The following is a 20,639-nucleotide window of genomic DNA, read 5'->3' on the forward strand; positions in this document are numbered from 1 at the left end:
TATTTTTATTCAGTGGCCTTCTTGTTTTCCTTCAAATTCTTAGCAAGCATAGGACCGTGAGCTAAATGTGTGTGCTGCATGTTCACACCAGTACTGAACACAGAAAAAATCTGTACATCCAATTAGAGATGAACAATTGCTGTTTCCTGTGGCTACATCCTAATATCCTTTGCCCTGTATTGCTGTATAAGAATGTAGTTGGCAGGATATAGCTATTCACCAATAAATGTTTAAAAAGATCAACATCAAACCTTCAGTCATCTGAGACATGGAATAATTGGAAGATACAACAGCTCAAGCTACTGGCTTATCCTATACAAACATGTCTCTTGCCTTGCTGCACACATCACTCGAAAAATATAATGGTGAACCTAGCTATTGTGCTGTCAGATTTGTTTGTCTCTGATATGCACTAAATAACCAAATGACATCAATCGGTTGCATCAAACATCGCCGATTCAGGAAAATGAAGAATTAGACAAAGATAGGAAATGAAATAAAATCAATGAGCTTAAGATGAAAATATTTCACAAAAAGCGAATCATGAAACATGCATGGTTAAAGAATGAGTATATGCGTTTAATCAATGCTGTCAATATGAAATTCTATTTGAAATTGTATTTGAAAGGTTTAGTTAGAGCACACATCATTGCTTATCACATTAAAACAGATGTAGCTACATCTGTATTGCTGTTATAGGAAATCCTTCAGCTGTTGAACTGTTTATGCCTCATATTATGGCAATGAAGAAAAACAATTAAATTTTTTTGTTTTGAACAAAATATCCTTTAGTATAATTGCCATATCCTCCTCGAAAAATTGACCAGATTTGTTTTTTGTTTTTTATCTGTAAGTACTTAAAGCAGACAAAAGAGGAAAATATCACTCCGTTTTTGCATTTGGACTTCCTTTTATGCAAACCCTCACACCATCTAAACAGAGCACCCTGATTGGCCACTGAAGCTCTCTCGTGGGATGATGGGTCCTACTGCAGGGCATATCTCCAAAATCCTCAGTCTTTCCCTGCTCTTACCATTTCCCCACATGATCACTGACTCCTCACCAAAGCCACATATCAGTAAGGTCACCATCTTATGCCTCTCCTCCATTGTTCAGCATGAGTATTTTATGGGTCTCTCGGCTGCCCTCTTCTCTTGCTTGCAGCTAGCTTACAATATTTGGGGACCGTATTGGAAATGTAATTGCATAGCTCTCCTGAAGACCCTGCTTTTCTATTTTAAATTTATTAAAAAATATATTTTATTCTTAAAGTGGTTCTAAAGCTAAAACGTTTTTACCTTAATGCATTCTCGCATTAAAGTGGCTGTAATCCCTCACATATACCCAGTGAAGTGACTGGCCTTAGGTGATACACAAAGATGAAACAAATCCTCCTACATCAGTTGTGCATCAATTGTACCTGTTTATCTACATCTGTCTTTCCCCTATATTCATTCAAAGTACAGAATTTACACAGGATCTCTCATCTCTGATAAGCAGGGGGTGGAGAGCTGAAGTTACATCAGTGAGGAGAGCTCTGAGAGCTGATTGGAGGCAAGAGACACATTGCCCTTCAAACAGCACCCAGGAACAAAGCTGAAGCTGTCAATCAGCTGGAGATAACTCCCCTGTCACTTTTTTCTGTTAATGTAAGGAAAACTTGTCAGAGGTGACTCATGCTTATAGCAGAGAAATGAGGCAGCGGACAGAAAGAACACTTATTGCACTGGATTGAGACAAGCACGTTATAAAGGGATATGCTTTGTTCATATTTCATATCTGAGGTTTACAACAACCTTAAGGTAAAAAATGTTTTAGGACTTGCTGTGCTCCCCTCCCCTCCAAACACTTACCTAACTCCTGGATTGATCTAGCACTGTGCAGGGCTATAGTCTTCTCTCCGTACTCCCTCTTCACACATGGACTGACAGGCAGCAGTGGGAGCCATTGGTTCTTTCTGCTGTCAGTCAAATCCAGGGAGTAGGGAGTGGAAGGCAGGGCTGAGCCACGCTGTGTGTGTCGATAGACACACACAGCCCACCTAGGGAGCGAGCCTGCAGGTGTGCTCCAATAGGAAGTGGCTCCTGGCGTTGGTATTACAAAAGAACCTGTTAATTTTCTCTGAATGACAGGGTCTCTTTAATTTCATATAGCTGTTAGAATATATTATTTGCTACACATCTCTAAGTTTTGAACTCTCTCCAATTGGGCACCTGTCCATCATTTATGCCCAGATATTTTTTGAGAGATTTGGGCATAAAGGATAGGCATATGCCCTGTTTAGAAGCCTCTACCACCTGTTTAATGCTGCCCACTTTCATAAATCCTTTTCTGCTGCCCACTGAAAGATGTGTGCACTTTCCATTTGTATTTACCCCTACTCTCCTCCACTTTGCATCTTCTGTAATCAATTTAGCTCTCCTCTGACTATTATCTCCTGTACTTGCCTCTCCTCTCCTCTTCTAAACCCTGTTGCCTGCACCTAGCTCCGCTTTACTCTATCTACGCCACTCTCTAGACATCGCTCTGCCCTCTCCTGTGCTTCCCCAGACAGCTGAACACCCGCACTCTATTGGGATCATGCGTCGGCGCCGACAGGACACAATGCCGATCAAGAAACTTTCAAGTTTCTTCCCATCCACGAGAGCTGATCTCCACCAAAATGGCGGCGGAGACCAAATCACCAGTGCCAATCTTCTAGAGGCGGCTCTGGAATCATCACAGCAGCAGGGAGAGCTCACACTGAACCAAGCAGGAGACTTCCTGGAATCAGGACACTCCACTCCATCAACCCAGAGTCCTGCCAAATCAAAACCCAGACAAGACTCACCTGCAGATTCAGAAGATGAACCTTTGATGGAGCTGAGCAACACCCAGTCCAAAACACACTCTAATAACACATGACCTGACCCTATTGCAACATTTCTCACATCCGGACAGCCCGTTTTTGACACCACCTTAAAGGAGATGCTAATATCTATCAGCACTTCTATGCAATCTGATATCCTATCCTCCCTGAACCAATGCCAATTGGAAATACTGGAATTTATAGGAAGAGTGGATTATGTTGAAAACAAAATGTGCAAGGTCACCACCTAATTTAACGCCCTATTTGATTCGTATGCATCTCACCAAGATGACCTAATGTTCCTAAAAGCTAAGGTGGCAGACCTCGAGGATAGATCATGTCGCAACAATTTAAAAATCAGGGGCATACCCGAAACAGTTCAGACCCCTCCATTTTGTGCAAGGTCTACAGTATTTAAAGCAGTGGTTCCTAATCTTACACCAGAGGATTTCACTATAGGCAGGATCCACCACATCTCAAAACCATCCTTCCTCCCTCCTGAGGTATCTTGTGATGTCCTGATGCAGATTCACTTTTTCCAAGTGAAAGAAAAAATTCTGGATGCTTTTTGCCACAACAACCAACTGCCAGGGCAAGCTGCTAATATCCAGGTCCTACTAGATTTTTCCCAATACACTCTTCAACTCTGATGCAACCTAAACTCTATCATCAAAGCACTGCAGAACTAAGCGTTAAATCACGGACATTTGGCAGGGCCCCATATGAATATTAGGAAGGTTTTCTTGCAAATATATGTACACTTCCAGTTAAATCTCTTTTAAAGGGAAAGCTCCACTCAAAACTGTGAGTTCAGTTGTTGGACAGAAAAGTAGTACCTAAAATATAATTACTTTGGCTAATTAGCAATATAGAGACACAGGGCTGGCTCTACCATGGGTCCCACTGGGTTCATTGGACCAGCGCAGCACTTGGAGAGGGGCAGCAAATTGACTCCAAAGATTATTTTTCCAGCAGTTTTGTGTGTCATAAATTTGCGTCGTTTTACGCTTCCCCATCTCATGCTGCCGCACGTAGTGCAAACTGATGAGTATGAGGTGGCAGAGCGTCATCTTCGGGAAAATCCCTCACATGATCGTTGTGCAAGCAAAGACGTCAGACATTAGTCCACTTCATCTCATGCAGGGCAAACTGGATCTTCTAGGGTGGTGAGCGCGGCAGACACACAAGTGACAGGAGAAGTGAGGAAAGACAGTGGGTGTTTGGTGGACCGGTCCAATGGTGAGTTATGGAAGAAGATAACAGTATATATAATATTTTCTACATTTCATATTTATAAAAAATAATAGATAGGGGGGCCTTTTGTTGGGTGTGATTTTTTATTTATTATTTTAGCATTTTATCTAAGCCTTTTATTCTTACATCCAGGCAGCACAATGTCTTGGGCCAGCCCTGTAGAGACATTTCCTGCACAAGTCATCTCCAATGTTTCCTATTGTCCCTAGCTTTTCTATTCAAATCCATTGTTGATCCACACTGTTCCAGCCTGATCCTCCATCATTAACCTCTTCTGTCTCCTGATGTCCCATGATTGACTTCTGCTTCACAGTTATAAAAATCATATTGGCAGTACCAAGAGGCCAAGTTATCATCACATTTGAAAAGCATTTTAATGAAAACTTTAGTGCCTGAATACAACGTGTCACACTCCCTGCCGGAACAAGACCATCAGTGACCAGGGAAAAAATGTCAAACTGCCCCCCCCCCCAGGTTTATTACAAGTTAGTATTCAAAACAGTATAAATACATTTGTTTGAATTAATTCACTCAACAGAATTCACTCATACTCACGCACTTTAACAGCATTTATTTTAGTAGTTCCAGTGCAACCAAAGTTTTGTTTAACCCTTCTCTACTTGTGTGGGTTTTTTCCACAAAGTACACTGAAGAGAAGGTAGAAGTAGAATAAGCCCCATTACCTACCTTACATCCAAACTGCTCCCACACAGTACCACTTCCTGGCCTGGGACTGATGTCATGTCAGAGGAACAGGCCAGGACTAGCCTTCACCTTCACCTGTGCAGCAGCTCTCTGCGCCTCCGTTGTCACTCCACTAGGAACTATGTTGCTAAAGTCTGCCCTAATGTTATATTGGGCATCATCAGGGCAAAATTTAGAAGCAGTTTGGTAGTAGCAGCACTGAATTATCACTCCTAGCAGTCACATTACACCCCCTTCCCCATTCAGCTGCTGCGCCTGGTTCTCCTGTCCCTTCAACCCACCTCTAGTCCAGGCCCAGATCACACTTCTTGGCACCAAACCCCTTTTTGAAAAAGTTGTGCACTAACATAACATTTTTGATCTCTTCGGTAAAAGTGCATTCAAGAAATACAATAAACACTTTTTAATTATTGTAAATAAAAATATTATTGAACCCATATGTTCCCAGTGGTTCATGTGGAATGTTTATAGAAACAAAAAGTGAAGAGAAAAACTACTAAACTACTACACATTTTCAAATAAATCTGGACCTTTTCACAGGCTTCCCTAACAATAAACATGACCCAGTGGTCTTGGATTAAGTAGCTAATACTATTGCTTCTGACAGAACAATTCCTAGAAAATGACAATGTGAACAGGATGTTTTTCATTAAGATTAGAAAAGGATTATCCATTTTAGTCAAGCTGCCAATGACTCATCCTCATTCACTGCCTTCAAGAAAGCTGCAATTTACCAGAACCTGAATGAACTTGTAGTGATCAGATACAAGAAGCAACATAATAAGCTTTGTTATTTTTGTTTTCTGTCTAAATATACCAGCAGGCAGAGATGACACTTTTTACAGTGCATACGGAAAATATTTACAGCGCTCCATTTTTTCCACATTTTGTTATATTACAGCCTTATTCCAAAATGGATTAAATTCAATATTTTTTTCAAAATTCTACAAACAGTACCCCATATTGTAAAATAAGTTCGTTTGAAATCTTTGCAAATTTATTAAAATAAAAAAGGAAAAAAAAATCACATGTACATACGTATTCACAGTCTGCTATGACACTCAAAATTGAGCTCAGGTGCATCCTGTTTCCACTGATCATCCTTGAGATGTTTCTACAATTTGATTGGAGCCCACTTGTTGTAAATTCAGTTGATTGGTCTACAGCTAACAGTGCATGTCACAGAGCACAAACCAAGCCACCAAGTCCATGGACATGTCTGTAGTTCCCCCAATACAGGATGTTATTGAGGCACAGATCTGAAGGAAGGGTAAAGAAAGTTTCTGCAGCATTGAAAATCCCAATGAGCATGGTGGCCTCCATCATCCGTAAATGGAAGAAGTTTGGAACCACGAGGACCCTTCCTAGAGCGGGCCGCCCGGCCAAACTGAGCGATCGGGGGAGAAGGGCTTTAGTCAGGGAGGTGACCAAAACCCAATGGTAATTCTGACAGAGCTCCAGCGTTTCTCTGTGGAGAGAGGAAAACCTTCAAGAAGAACAACCATCTGTGCAGCACTCCACCAATCAGGCCTGTATGGTATGGCCTGTATGGTATAGTAGTCAGGCGGAAGTCACTCAGTAAAAGGCACATGAAAGCCCGCCTGGAGTTTGCCAAAAGGCACCTGAAGGACTCTCAGGCCATGAGAAACAAAATGCTCTGATCTTATGAAACAAAGATTGAAATCTTTGGCCTGAATGGCAAGTGTCATGTCTGGTGGAAACCAGGCTACGCTGCTTACCTGACCAATACCATCCCTACAGTGAAGCATGGTGGTGGCAGTATCATGCTGTGAGGATGTTTTTCAGTGGCAGGCACTGGGAGACTAGTCAGGATCAAGGGGATTATGAATGCAGCAATCTACAGAGACATTCTTGATGAAATAAGTGATCCAGAGCACTCTAGACCTCAGACTGGGGTGAAGGCTCATCTTCCAACAGGACAACAACCCTAATCATACAGCCAAGATAACAAAGGAGTGTCTATGGAACAACTCTGTGAATGCCCTTGGGTGGCCCAGCCAGAGCCTAGATTTGAACCTGATTGAACATCTCTGGAGAGATCTGAAAATGGCTGTTCACCAACGGTCCCCATCCAACTTGATGAAGCTTGAGAGGTCCTGCAAAGAAGTATGGGAGAAACTGCCCAAAAATAGGTGTGCCAAGCTTTTATCATCATACTCAAAAATACTTGAGGCTGTAATTGGTGTCAAAGGTGCTTCAAAAAAGTATTGAACAAAGGCTGTGAATGCTTATGTACATGGGATTTTTTTTGTTTTTTTACTTTTAATAAATTTGCAAATATTTCAAAAAAATTTCTTCCACGTTTCTCACAGTCATAGGGTTATCATTTGACCTTTAGTATTTTGAACTTTAGACTTGGAGAGGCTGACCCAGTAAAATATTTATTACCCTGTGATGTACAAATGCAACATATTTTTTTAAACTGTCTATCTCTACTTACTAATCATGTGCAACCTGAGAAATACAATGTATATTATACAAATAAAACTAGAAACAAATGTAGCCCTCTTTTGGGTGGTATGAGAAATCCTCCCCAAACATGATATTGTGCTAAGCCTGTAGGTAAATAAGAGAACCAGAACCTACACTAAATGGAAGAGTTAGTTTAATAATAAAGTTGGCATTGCCTTCGCCCAAGACAGGGCCTCTGTGAATAGAGGGGATTCCCTTCCTGGGAAATTAACCAGTAAGATAATAAAAGTAATTGGAAGCAGGGGAACTACTGCAACCAGCATATAACATTAACCGTAAGTATATAGATGCACACCAGTATGGTAATAATACAAGCTTTATATAAGAAAAGATTAATCACTTGACTACAGGAATGTTTTACCTCCTTCATGACCAGGGCATTTTTTGCTAAGGCTTGGCTTAATCTTGGCTTCCAAGGCGGAAGTAAGAATTACAGCACACGTGAATTTCAGTTTGCATCTATTTCAAAGGACACTATAAATATAAGCGATTCCTCAGCCAGTCACAGGCTATATCCTTTGAGAATGTTGTTTTCAACTAAACGCGTCAGTCACATTATAAATGGCCTTTGACTGTTATCACGGTGTTTACATATGGATGTTTGTAAGTACATTACTGCTTTTAATAAAACATTTTATAGCAGTTTTACACTATGTACTTTCATTTGGCTTACTTATATGGTTGATGAATGAGGGATTTGCCATTCCACATCCACTCTTGTCTGTGAGCTTCTCTTGAACGTCTCGTGTAAACTTCTGACTTTGAGGAATCCAAGAACTTACCTGCTATGTTGTCTTGACCTGGTTGCTATATGGTAATACAGGTCCATACCATCTGGAAAGCGTATTCTAGCCTTATCTTGTTTTGTGAACTTGATACACCCTTTGGATTATTCCACTCATGGTTGGACATCACATTCCCTGCATGTGGAGGGGGTTATTTAAGTTTATTCAACCTATATGCTATAGGGCACTATAGGTTCACATTATCTGGTAAGCGCATTTATCAGTTGTGCACTTCCCAGTTGGTGATGGGACCTCATCTATCACTTTGAAGAGTTATTGCTGTATTCCAAAGTTGTTCTTATGAGGATTATCCTTGTTTGGCCCTTTTCCTGTATGCTGTATAGCAGTATAGTCTATTAATCTGGTAACAAAGAAAATGGCCTCTGCCCCCACCTATTACTGGCCTTCATAGCAAAGAACACATGGAAGGGCAACGCACATGAATCAAAAATGTTATCTTTGTTTGTTTCATATTAATCTGGTAAACGTATATAATTATTACCTTACCTGGTGACGGGCTTTTTTTCACATCTTCCACCTTTATGGGACCCACATGTGACTCACAGTTCTAGAAGTGTTTCATACACACTTATATAGCATCTGGTCTATATATGTGCATGCCTGCTTTTAATTAACATTTTTTTAGCACTATTACACTATATACATTTTTTTATTTTTGGTTGCTTACACACCCCTGGGGAACGAGGGACTCCCCCTTCGTCTCCTTCCGAGATTGTGCATCTAAGAAAGTCCGGTGACATCTACTTCAGTGATATTCTACACCTGTCTCTACTGGTCTGTTTGACTTACTTACTGTAGGGTAATGTAAGTCCACAAGTTGCGGTAAGTGCATATATATATATCACTATAACCAGCGACAAGATTCCAATGCCCTCATTATCATCCTTATCCTTAATACATAGGTTGGATTTCACATTCTTCACGGAAGTTTTTGTGTATTTGATTCACCAGACTTACAGTATATATATGCTTTTTTTGACACTACTGGTTCACTTTGGTTGACAAAGCATTTTTTTCATTTGTTGTTGGAAGTCTTCAGCCATCCTCACATATGGACTTATTATTTTTTGGGACTTCTTTTATTCATTCATTTTTATTATGACGGTCAATTGAAGTTTATTTCACTTATCACGTTATTTATCTTGATCTAGTATTTATTATTTTGATGCACAAAATATGTGAATATTCAGGGTTCACAATTCCACATTAGCGCTGCACTTTTTTACATTTATTTATTTTTCCACTTGTTGTCAGTAGGTTGTTTTCGCAGCTTTTTTTGAGTTAGCGCGGTGTCCACACCCCTTTTTCTCATTTTTTGCTAAGCACAGAGCTATTTTAACTGGGAATCGCATGGTCATTGGTCATGCAACACTGCACGCAAATTACATTTTTATCATTTTTTTTTACACAAACAGAACTTTTTTGGTGGTATCTAATCACCACTGTTTTTTTTTTTTTTTTTAATTTTTGCTATATAAACAAACAAAAAAAATACCCCAAAATTTTAAGAAAAAAACAATCTTTTCTTCTTAGGCCAAAATGTAGTCTGCTACATTTCTTTGGCAAAAAAATAGCTAAATCAGTGTAATTTATTTAGCCTGTATAAAGGTTATATAATCTACAAACTATGCATATATACAGTATATTTCAAAATTAATCAATCCTGATGTACCGACTGCCTCATCCTCATTTCTTGAGGCCCTAAAATGCCAAGACAGTATAAATACCCGACAAATTACCCCTTTTTGGAAAGTAGACAATCCAAGGTATTTAGTAAGATGTATGACAAGTTTTTTTAAATTTACATTTTTTGTCACATAGTTACATAGTTAGCCAGGTTGAAAAAAAACACAAGTCCATCTGGCTCAACCAATAAAAAAAAAAAAAAAGGTAATGAAAATCCAACCATACAATCCCATATACACAATCCTATACCCATAGTTGATCCAGAGGAAGGCGAAAAACCCCAGCAAAGCATGGTCCAATTTGCTACAGCAAGGGAAAAAATTCCTTCCTGATCCCCCAAGAGGCAATCAGATATTCCCTGGATCAACTTTACCAATAAATATTAGTACCCAATTATATTTAGTACACCTAGGAAAAAAATCCAGGGCTTTTTTAGAGCAATCTTGTGAGCTGGCCAGAACCACCTCTGGAGGGAGTCTATTCCACATTTTCACAGCTCTTATGGTGAAGAAACCTTTCCGTAGTTGGAGACACAATCTGTTTTCCTGTAGACCAGTGATGGTGAACCTTGACACCCAAGATGTTTTGGAACTACATTTCCCATGATACTCATGCACTCTGCAGTGTAGTCTAGCATCATGGGAAATGTAGTTCCAAAACATCTGGGGTGCCAAGGTTCACCATCACTGCTCTAGACGTAAAGAGTGCCCCCTTGTCCTCTGTGTTGACCTTAAAGTGAACAACTCAACACCAAGTTCACTATATGGACCCCTTATGTATTTATACATGTTGATCATATCTCCCCTTAATCTCCTCTACTCAAGAGAGAATAAATTCAGTTCCTCTAATCTTTTCTCATAGCTGAGCTCCTCCATGCCTCTTATCAGTTTGGTTGCCCTTCTTTGCACTTTCTCTAGTTCCCCGATATCCTTTTTAAGAACGGGTGCCCAAAACTAAACTGCATATTCCAGATGAGGTCTTACTAATGGTTTGTACAGGGGCAAAATGATATCTCTCTCTCTGGGGTCCATGCCTCTCTTAATACAATTAAGGACTTTGCTTGCTTTGGAAACCGCATCTTGGCATTGCATGCTATTATTAAGCATATGATCAACCAGAACACCAGATCCTTCTCTGCGATTCCCCCAGTTCTACTTCACCTAGTATGTATAATGCATGCATATTCTCTCCCCCCCCCCCCCAGGAGCATAACTTTACATTTATCAACATTAAACCTCATTTGCTACATAGTTGCCCAATGAAACAGTGCATTGAGGTCAGCTTCTGAGTTGGAGACATCCTGTAAAGAAGTTTTTCCACTGAAAAGCTTGGCGTCATCTGCAAAGACTGAAATGGTACTTTTAATCCCAGACACTATATCATTTATAAAGATATTAAAAAGTAAGGATATCAAAGTCTTTGGTCTAAGGTTATCAGTGGTGTACCCCAAACGAACATTATTACTGACGTCAGTAATTTATTCACTGCACCTGAAAAATGGATTATGGGGCACTGGTGACGTCAGAGCCCTATAAAAGAGCTGTCAAACTCAGATAGAAGTTAGTTAGGCAGAGAGAATCTTAGGTTAACCAGCTGGCTTAGTTGTGTAGCTGGTTGAATAACGGGCTAGCAAATGAGAGCCTGGGGGTTTGAATACCCTGGCCAGCGGGTGATCAATATTAATTATGGATTTTAATTAAAACCTATTAATTGTCCCCAGCCCTTCTGACGTGAAATCAGTAATTTATTCACTGCACCTGAGCAGTGAATTATGGGGAGCTGTTGACGTCAGAGCCCTATAAAAGAGCTGTCAAACTCAAATAGAAGTTAGTTAGGCAGAGAGAGTCTTAGGTTAAACAGCTGGCTCAGTGGCATAGGTAATAGAATAACGGGCTTGCAAATGAGAGGCTGTGGCTTTGATTCTCTGGCCAGCGGATGATTAATGTTAATTATGGATATTAAATAAAACCTATTAAATTAATTATGGATGCGGGGACTCAAAGCTACAATGAAGAAGCCCATTTGTTCTCCATTCGGCGAACGGGTGAACAGGCAGTGTTCGAGTCGAACCTAAGTTTGACTCGAACACGAAGCTCATCACTACTACTCACCTGGCTGCCGCCACACACACATGACCCCATTTGAACCAAATACATTTATCTTGGTCTCATCAGCCCACAGGTTCCAGTAATCCATGTCCTTGTCTGCTTGTCTTTAGCAAACTGTTTGCAGGCTTTCTTGTGCATCATCTTTGGAAGAGGCAAAAATCAAAAATATGAGGGGTGTACTCACTTTTGTACTGTACATCAACAAGCCAAGAAAAGTGTTAACATGTTGTTATCTGATATTTTGCAAGTTAATAGCTCCAAGGCAATGGCCAATGTGCATGCGCAGGTGTGGTCCTGCAGGTGTCCGTCTCACTGGGCACAGGTGCACAAATATGCACATAAATATTTGCATGCAGATGCAAATGCCTGTGCACATGTGTTTGCCATTAACACTTGCGCTAGATAGCCTATTTACAATATCTCACAAAAGTGAGTATACCCCTCACATTTTTGTAAATATTTTAAAATATCTTTTCATGTGACAACACTGAAGAAATTACACTTTCCTGCAATATAAAGTAGTGAGTGTACAGCTTTTACAACAGTGTAAATTTGCTGTCCCCTCAAAATAACTCAACACACAGCCATTAATGTCTAAACTGCTGGCACCAAAAGTGAGTATACCCCTAAGTGAAAATGTCCAAATTGGGCCCAGTTAGCCATTTTCCCCTCCCCGGTGTCATGTGACTCATTAGTGTTACAAGGTCTCAGGTTTGAACGGGGAGCAGGTGTGCTAAACTCTCTCATACTCGTCACTGGAAGTTCAACATGGCACCTCATGGCAAAGAACTCTGTGAGGATCTGGAAAAAAAGAATTGTTGCTCTACATGAAGATGGCCTAGGCTATAAGAAGATTGCCAAGATCCTAAAACTGAGCGGCAGCATGGTGGCCAAGACCATACAGCAGTTTAACAGGACAGGTTCCACTCAGAACATGTACCAAAGAAGTTGAGTGCACGTGCTCAACGTCATATCTAGAGGTTATCTTTGGGAAATGCGGTATGAGTACTGCTAGCATTGGTTCAGAGGTTGAAGGGGTGGAGGGTCAGCCTGTCAGTGCTCAGACCATACGCCACATACTGCATTAAATTGGTCTGCATGGCAGTCGTCCCAGAAGGAAGCCTCTTCTAAAGATGATACGCAAGAAAGCCTGCAAACAGTTTGGTAAAGACAAGCAGACTAGGGACTTGGATTACTGGAACCATGTCCTGTGGTCTGATGAGACCAAGATAAACGTATTTGGTTCAGATGGCATCAAGCATGTGTGGCAGCAACCAGGGGAGGAGTACAAAGACAAGTGTGCCTTGCCTACAGTCAAGCATGGTGGTGAGAGTGTCATGGCCTGGGGCTGCATGAGTGATGCTGCCACTGGGAGTTACAGTTAATTGAGGGAATCATGAATGACATCTTGTACTATGACTTACTGAAGCAGAGCATGATCCCCTCCCTTCGGAGATTGGGCCGCAGGGCAGTATTCCAACATGATAACAATCCCAAACACACCTCCAAGATGACCACTGCCTTGCTAAAGGAGCTGAGGGTAAAGGCGATGGACTGGCCAAGCTTGTCTCCAGACCTAAACCCTATTCAGCACCTGTGGGGCATCCTCAAATGGAAGGTGGAAGAGCGCAAGGTCTCTAATATTCACCAGCTCTGTGATGCCGTCATGGAGGAGTGGAAGAGGACTCCAGTGGCAACTTGTGAGGCTCTGGTGAACTCAACGCCCAAGAGGGTTAACACAGTGCTGAAAAATAATGGTGGGCGCACAAATTATTGACACTTTTGGGCCCAATTTGGACTTTTTCACTTAGGGGTGTACTCAATTTTGTTGCCAGCAGTTTAGACATTGATGGCTATGTGTTAAGTTATTTTGAGGGGACAGCAAATTGACACCGTTATACAAGTTGTATACTCACTACTTTACATTGTAGCAAAGTGTCATTTCTTCAGTGTTGTCACATGAAAATATATAATAGAATATTTACAGAAATGTGGGGGTGTACTCACTTTTGTGAGATATTGTAAGTGCAGCAGCTGCAATAGTACATTGCTGTCTGATCTGGAGCTTTACCCATGTACCTGTTCTTGTGATCTGTGCTTGATTCATGTGTTTGACCTGGCTTATCCTGACCACACTTGGTCTCCCCCTGTCCTGACGTTGGCTTGTCTTAGACTTTGTTTATCTCTGCTCATCTCCCTGCTATTCTGTTGCCGACCTCTGCCTGCATTCTGACCATTCTCTGCCTGCCATTTACGCTTACACATGATCGTCCATTGCTGACCTGGCTTGTCTGACTTTGCATCAAGTTATCTGTCTGTCCTGCTCTGCATTGTGCCTGGTAAACGCTGGTCCTCCATCTGCTGTGTGCTGCCAGCCTTTCTGTATCTGCTACCAGCTACTGCCTACCCAGCCTGGGGTCTGCTGTTCCTGCTGCCATTCGCTGCTTCAGCTATCCATCCTCAACTCTGGTGAGGCACATGCCATGCACCTCAGCAACCAATGGAAGACCTTACAGGCACTCTTACCTCACGGTGCTCTTGCGGCCAGTGTCACAACATCAGTGGTCATTGAACCAGGCCTGTACGAGAGGTCTCCCTCTACGCGTCAGGCTCTGCCACAAGGTATGTGACACATGTGTACATGACTTTGCATCACACCAGCTTCAATGTCATGTAGTGCACCCCTATCAAGAGATCTCCCGCGTGTGCTGACCTGCTGCTGCTGTACTATCCTTGCTCCTGTGCCTCCAGGAAAGAAATCCTCCATGTGTTGTAGAGTGTCCCTCCAGCAGCACCTGAGCCCTAGGTCTGCAGCCACCCCCCCCCAGACTAAGGGGTACCCTCAAGGGCCACCAACTGTCTCCTAAGCACTCCATCTCCATCTTTCACCCAACTTCCCCTGCGGGCTTGATTCATGTCCATTTATGGGGTGCCTATACCCCTTTCAGCCCATTTGCTTGGTCAGGGACCTCATAAATATGCCAAACAGCCCCTGCTAGCTTCCACCCACCACATCTAGAACCTTCTCCAAGGTTCCAGAAAACAGGGGAGCTGTCTGCTGAGTCATCCAGCCTTCCTGAGTCACTCAACCCTGACCTAGCTTCAGCCCAAAACGAACTATATACACTAGCACACTAGCTAGAGGGTGCTACAGTCATGTCACCAAAAATTTAAAATGACCTATCCTTTATCAGGAGGAACCTATGTGCACAATATCAAAACTGAGGCTGTAGGTCTCCCTATGATTTCCATATGTGATGGTGCCATCTACTTTACAGTGAGTGAATAACATGATTATATATTTCTGATTGCAGTGTAGACAAATCATAAACATTAAATAACTTGATGAAAGGGAAACAAGCAAAAATGGGATAGAATTCTGCTGTATGGTGTTTACCGATGCTTAGACATATACGTGGGACAGATTTCAAGGTGCATAATAAGAGATGCACCAGATCACTGATGCCCAGTCACGGAATGTGGATGTTATACAAATATTCATCCTAATTTACTAAAGGAGTTGAGATTTTTCACTCAAAAAAGTGTGTGAATATTCACTTCAACTATGCAATCATATGAACAGCAACTTCCTGTTTACTTTGAATACAATATCATGTGAAGATGATTTTCACGTGACTGAAAAATAGAAGTGAATGTTCACACATTTTTGAGTGAAGTTTCTCAACTCTTTTAGCAAATCAGCCCACTGGCTCATCATTTTGTACCTTTTTTCTGTCTTTCAGATAATTTATAGTAGAAGATGTTGGACTCTAGTATACTAGAAAACATTTCAACAGATTAAGCATGTGTCTTTTAGTATAGGGGTGTCCAATTTTTTATAAAAAAATATATATTTAATACCTGGCCAGGACTGTACCTATGTAATAATATAACAAATTACTCAGTTGCAATCGCAAACAACCATTCAAAAACACATTTCATTATTCTGTCCACATTTTATTTATAGAAAAACCAGATTCTTTAAATGAAATGTATGATCACAAGTTCAAACTGTAGGTGGAATCCTTAATTATTTATAAAACAGGTATTAGATGAGCATGTTCAGAAAAAAAAATCAAACTAAGTCACAATTCTGTTAAAACTAAGATCATTGTAGAAATTCTTGCCATTTTTAGTCTGGCTAAGTTATTATTGTGACATTTCTTATAATACTCAGGACAGCGAAAAAGATTAGAAAATCAGAAGCAAGGAAAGCTCTTCTGGATCAGTGATTTCAATACTTGATGCCTGCGCGGTTTAAATACAGCATGATGTTTTCCTTCTAGCATTTTTATAATACCGATCCTTTTCCAGAGTATATCATTTGTAAGAGAAAACATGTTGGGCTATCAGCATATTAAACAGTCATTTTACTTGCTGGTCACATATTTTCACACATTGATACCAGATCTTCCACCATGAAATATTGTATGATTACTATATAGAGCAGGGGTCTCAAACTGGTGGCCCTCCAGCTGATGCGAAACTACAAGCCCCATCATGCCTCTGCCTATGGGAGTCATGCTTGTAACTGTCAGCCTTCCAATGCCTCGTGGGAATTGTAGTTCTGCAAAAGCTGGAGGGCCACCAGTTTGTTACCCCTGATATACAGCATCTTTCCTTAGTACAGAACACCTTAAGGCAATTCAATGGGTTTTCTTCAATGGTGACCCCCACCAATGGCATATACTCACTTCAACTTCACTCCCCCTCATTCCACTGTGCTTCTGGAGGTGAAAAAAAATACCCAGTGCTTTTAAAGGAAGCGCACAATTCAAATTTTTCTTGATACCTTACAGTGCTGGTGCTTCTCGATTGGCCACTCAGACACCAAGCTTTTTTTCTGGTGGACAAACAGAGCAATAGAGAAATAAATAATCCTGTTACTTTACCCTGCATGTGCACAGTTAAAGTTCTCTTAGGGTAAAATAGAGATTCGTGAAAACATGCAGCAACAATCGCCATTTATTTGAAAACACAGTCACTTAAAAAAAAAAAACACTTCCAATCCACATTACCCAAACCCCCTTCCATCCCTGTATACTCTGCTATTCCCAAATAATTAAAAATATAGACTTCAGGTGGGCTTTTGGTAGAAATTGGTCAGCATCAGGACAGTACATGAGCGTTTGAATAGACTGCAAATACACTGCAGGTTTTATCTTGCAATAAAATTAGAGTGTATTATCTGAGAGAGAATAGCCACAAATATTTTATAGTGGCTGGACAATATGTAAGCAGCTGGGTTACACTGCTTTATAGAAGAAATAGATGAGGCAGGTTTTATTTGGAAATAGAAATGAGAGTATATTACCTTTGAGACAAAAGCCACAAATTTTTGAGTGGCAGGTCGAGACTTGGAAACACTGTGAAGTACCTTTACAGAGCCTGAGCACTGAGAGAGGCTGAAAACTTTGAGGCACAAAGCATAATTTGCTCTGCAGTAATCAATAGAAATATTACGGCTGAGGTAGAGCTGTGGAAACATTGTGTAGTACCTTTACAGCGCCAGCAAAATGGCAAGGCATTGGCAGGATTTAGCCTGTAGCAAACATTAGAAATTTTACTACTAAAGTCAAGCCGCAGGCCACAAACTTTGAGACACATTAAAGAACTTATCTTGCAGCCCCAGAAAAGGACAGAAGAGGTGACCAGAGCTGGTGATGGTGAAGCTTATTTAGCTGTACTTCTCCTGTAGATCGCAACAGTGCAGTTCCTTCTGAACTCCTGTGATGTGTTTTCAGCCAACAGTGGGCTGAAGCCCGCTGTCAGCTGACATCACAAAGCCAGTCCAGGCTGGGAAAAGATCATGATCATAACCATATGGTCAGAATCCACCCAGGAGCCTAGACCAGCAGATGGCTCAGCCTCTTAATGAACCGCTGAGAGCCTGGGCCAGTCACTCCAGTGACAGTCACCAGCTCTCTGCTCGTGGAGCACTGAAAAACTGAGCGATCAGCAGTCTTTGATTGCTCAGTTCTCAGTATCGGCATTGGACCAGTGCTTTGTCTATCATAAGAGCTAATCCAGGAGGCGGAACTTTGTGTGACTGCGAGAGCCGAAAAACACCCGGGGATTCAAATCAAAGCTGTCACAGCGGGCGATCCCCGCTCTGTGTGATGACCTGGTGCCTCCCATCTTCCTGCCCTCTCTCTTCCCCTGGCCTATCGCCCCCTCCTTCCGGGCCAACCCTACAATCATTGTCAATCTTTTCCCACTCGCCAAATGCGAGCAGGCGAGTGGATATTTTGAGGGCTGGGATATAGTATAGTTTGACTATGCAAAAGTGTTTGACAAAGTACCAGTCAAATGGCTAATGTGTAAGTTAGGGTCTATAGGATTAGAAAATCCAGTCTATTAATGGACAGAAAATTAGCTTGAAAACAAGATTCAGGGAGTAGTGATTAATGAATCATACTCTGAATGATCCAAGGGTATTAGTGGTGTACCCCAAGGTTCAGTGTTGGAACCCTTATTTTTTCACCTATGTATTCCGTAAATGATTAGAGTTTTGGGTTAAATGTACCATTTCAGTATTTGGAATTGGCACCAAGCTATGCAGTACTTACAAGATGTGTCCAACTTACAAATAGACCTTAATGCACTGTTTGATTGTGCAGCTAGATGGCAAATGAGATTTAATGTTGATAAGTGTATTGGCAAGTGGAACTAAATGTTCCCATTTAATTATTAGCACACTCCCTGTTTTTGCTATATTTGTCCTATGATGACCTCTCCAATTAGCTATAAAAGGGCTGGGAGGAGTCTCGTCTGGGTCATTTCCTAGGGATGTCAGCATTGTGACCCTGCATGTCTCAATAAATAGAACCTGTCACCTAAAAATCATCACATATGGGACTCTTTGCCCCCTTTGTGATGAAAAATAAAGTTAAGCAAAAAAATATGTTTTTTTGCAAAAAAATAAAGTTACACATAAGCACATACAATCCCCTCCTCAAAAAATGTTTAGGCACCCAAATCCCACATTTACACACGTACGAACATAAATGCACGCGTCAGGGGCGCCTATGCTTGAAAACGTCAATTGTGATACACATGTTACATATCACCACACATGTCGGAGTAAAGGCAGTAATTCTAGCACCAAACCTTCTCTGTGACACTGAACTGATGACCTATAAGGAGCTTTTAAAGGGTCGCCTATGGAAAATATAGGACACTGAAATTTGTAGCCATTTCACAGGCGCACAAATTTAACATTTGACATGTTGGGTATCTATTTACTAGGTGCAACCTTTTTTTTATATTTTACTAAAAATGTGGGTGGTTTATTGCGCTTGTTTGCCCTAAAATTCACTTTGGTGTGTTTTTTACAAACGCTTCCTAGACCTTTGTTTTGTGTAATCTTCAGGCCTAAAACTTTTTTTAAAAAATGTGTACAAAAAATGCAAAAATGGCTCTGGCAGAAAAAAGGTTAAAACACCTGTCAGTTTTTATGGCTGTCTGTGCCTCCATTAGGGATATTCACTCTCTCTATTTTTGCAGTTTTGCCTTATCAATGAAAGTGAAAGAAAAAGAAATTCCCACATTTTGGGTTGACAACGAGCACTAATATTGGGGAAATTCCCCCAAGGGGACACAGATCACAAAAAAAAAAAAAAGCTGGCAGGGGTTCTAACCCTGCATTACTCTATCAAAATTTAAAAATAAAGTTTTTTCTTTAGTTACACTTTAAAGTAATTTTTTGTGGCAGTCATTACTATATCTTTGGACATGTCTGTTTTGCCATCATTCTCTGACATTCTTGAAAGTCTCACTCTGGTATCCATCTGCCAAACCTTTAATCTGATGACACCCTTCTCCTAACAGCTCAAATCTCACACCTTTGTTAGAATAGTTGTCTATTCCTAAAGCGCTTCTGTCTTGCGAAGATTTTCACCAAAGATATCTCATATGACATATTTTCTAACAAGGGATTCGACCATTGTGATATGCATGTACATAGTATTTTGTTTGGAGTGATTGGGAGGTTTAGGCAGTAAATGTTCTATATGCTTTTATATGCCCAAAAAAAGATTCAGAAAATCAGGCAAAAGGACAGGAGAAAATAAACATATTTCACTACATGTAATAGTGTTGGTTTACCAAAGGCTAAAGTGCTCCAGAGCTTAGTAAATGTGGAGATCTCTGCTAACTTCCATCATCCAATCACATGCAAGCATGTCCTGATTATCAGTGTAAACAATGTACTGACAGTCTTGCCATGGTAAAGGGTCGATGTGATTAGCCCTTTACCATGATCTGTGATCAGCTGTGTCCGAAGGACACAGCAGTCACAGAGCGCGCTGGATGTACGCCCTATGGGGTGCTCGAATAAAAGGGGGGGGGTCAGGGGGGCCTTATCGGTTTTTGCACCAGGCCCATGAAGGTTCTAGTTACGCCTCTGACAGCAATTATAGTGGTAGCTGACACACATAAAAAGGTAGTCCTAGAAAAGACTGTTCGGTCTCTGAACTAAGAACAGAGGGGGGTACACAAGAATTAGTAGCCTACCACACTGCAATCCACAGTAAATCTGCACAAAAAAGCACCGTATAGCACAGCACATCTCTCCCTACACAGACTGTTTGCTCTCCCCAAACTGCTCCAACTCACACCTACAAATGGCCTTTATGGTGAAGGGGCTGGCACATACAAATACCCCCAATATAGGTCCTTAAAATATCTATTTTGGAACCCCCAATTCGCAACATAAACAAAGTGCAACATAAACAAAGT

The sequence above is a fragment of the Pelophylax lessonae genome (genome assembly GCF_965119305.1).
Source record: "Pelophylax lessonae genome assembly, chromosome: 2".
Classification (NCBI taxonomy): Eukaryota; Metazoa; Chordata; class Amphibia; order Anura; family Ranidae; genus Pelophylax; species Pelophylax lessonae.